The sequence below is a fragment of the Crocodylus porosus genome, unplaced genomic scaffold (genome assembly GCF_001723895.1).
Source record: "Crocodylus porosus isolate Cpor-Errol unplaced genomic scaffold, CroPor_comp1, whole genome shotgun sequence".
Lineage (NCBI taxonomy): Eukaryota > Metazoa > Chordata > Crocodylia > Crocodylidae > Crocodylus > Crocodylus porosus.
Window position 1 is genome coordinate 107,296,344 of NW_017728918.1, and position 1,038 is coordinate 107,297,381.

Consider the following 1,038-nt stretch of genomic DNA (forward strand, 5'->3'; position numbering starts at 1 on the left):
GTGCAGGCTCCTACCCTGGGGGTGTTTAAGAGGAGGTTAGATGAACATCTAGCTGGGGTCATTTGACCCCAGTACTCTTTCCTGCCATGGCAGGGTGTCAGACTAGATGATCTGCTCAGGTCCCTTCCGACCCTACAAACTATGAAACTATGAAACTATGGATTTGGATCTGGACTTTGATAAGATGCATGATGTTTAAGCAGTGAGTTTAGGCACCAGAATGAAGGATCCCTTTTCCCAGTTATGACCCCTGTAAGGCTTATGCACTCTTGAACTCTTTTGCCAGTGTGCAAAATCTTAGAATTTCAGTAATATAGTATATGCTATCCATTTCATGTATTCTCTATTCTTAAAATTCAATTTATTCTTGCCTTAGGCTGAACGCACATACTTTTATAATATTTAGAACTCTTGGCAGAGGTGGTATCTTTCATTAGACCAACTAAACGGTTGCAAAAAGCTTTTTTTTCCCCCCAACTATTCAGTTGGTCCAATAAAAGAGATCACCTCTGCCAAGAGTTTGGAATATTTTTGCCTGTAGGCCAACATGACTAAAATCTGTATGCCTGAGACATACTTTTACAAGCACAAAATCAGAATTCATATTGACAAATATCAAATAAGCCCCTAGGCATGTAACAAGGAGGCAAGGAGCTGGATAGTTATGGATACTGAGCTTAGATATTTTGAAATAAGGATATAATTGGCTAGTGTATTTGGACTGATATAGACAGAACCCCTTAAACAAAAAGCCTGTACTTTTCCCTCTGACATCACCCTGCATAAAAAGGGGACTTCAGATCATGCTGTTAAATATAACCAAGTCAGGCAATGATACTTACTGCTTTACTCTGAAAATACCCCACTTGCAGTCCACAGAGCTTCATAGTTTCATAGTTGGTAGGGTCAGAAGGGACCTGAGCAGATCATCAAGTCTGACCCCTTGCTATGGGCAGGAAAGAGTACTGGGGTCAAACGACCCCAGCAAGGTGTTCATCTAACCTCCTCTTAAAGACCCCCAGGGTAGGAGCCAGCACC